This window comes from Nicotiana sylvestris, chromosome 10, assembly GCF_000393655.2.
Source record: "Nicotiana sylvestris chromosome 10, ASM39365v2, whole genome shotgun sequence".
NCBI classification, from domain to species: Eukaryota; Viridiplantae; Streptophyta; class Magnoliopsida; order Solanales; family Solanaceae; genus Nicotiana; species Nicotiana sylvestris.
The window spans coordinates 138,789,215-138,789,961 of record NC_091066.1 but is presented as its reverse complement, the minus strand read 5'-3'; the positions used below and the strand labels follow the sequence as shown (position 1 = coordinate 138,789,961).

The window sequence follows — 747 nt, the reverse complement described above, 5'->3', positions numbered from 1 at the left end:
CCATTGGTAGTATCTACGATATGTACCTACTGCTTCTGCCCTGACTCTTCCACCTTTTTGGTGAGTATACTCATCTGTGTCAATAAGGTGGCCATATTTTCAGCCATAGAGTTGGATGGATCTAAGGGCACTGAGTGAACCACTGGAGTGATAGGTGCATTCCTGGTTGTCCATCCCGAATTTTGTGTCATCTTGTCAAGCAGACTCTGGCCTTCTTTCCATGTTTTGCTCAAAAATGCTCCACCAGCTGAAGCATACAATGTTCTTCACGCTATCTGACAATCCCATGTAAAACCACTGCCCCAACATCAGATCTGGAATACCATGGTGCGGGCATATAACCAGCATCCCTTTAAAGCGCTCCCATGTTTCATGCAGTGTCTCCATTGGTCTCTGTTTAAAACTCAAAATTTCATCAATTTGTTGAGCAGTCTTATTGGGTGGGTGGAACTTGTTATGGAATTGCCTGACTAACTCATCCCAAGTTGTTATAGAATTTATGGGAAGTGAGTTTAGCCAAGTCTGGGCAGTTCCTGTCACTGAGAATGGAAACAATAACAGCTTGATTGCTTCAGGAGTTATGTTGGGTTGCCTTTGGGTTTTGCAGATAGAGAGGAAGTTCCTCAAGTGCTGCTGAGGATCTTCGACTTGCGACCCCGAAAATAGTCCCTTGTTCTACAACAAGTGCAGCATGTTATTCGTAATTTGGAATGACTCAGCCTGTATCTGCGGCACTACAATGGCTAT

At 44.2% G+C, this 747-nt stretch overlaps 1 non-coding gene across 1 annotated transcript; it reads left to right on the top strand.

Moving 5' to 3' along the window:
* Positions 1-319: 319 nt before the first annotated feature.
* LOC138880611 (small nucleolar RNA R71) lies at positions 320-426 on the top strand. Its single transcript, XR_011403340.1, has one exon. It is a non-coding gene; the product is annotated as a small nucleolar RNA R71 (small nucleolar RNA).
* Positions 427-747: the final 321 nt, after the last annotated feature.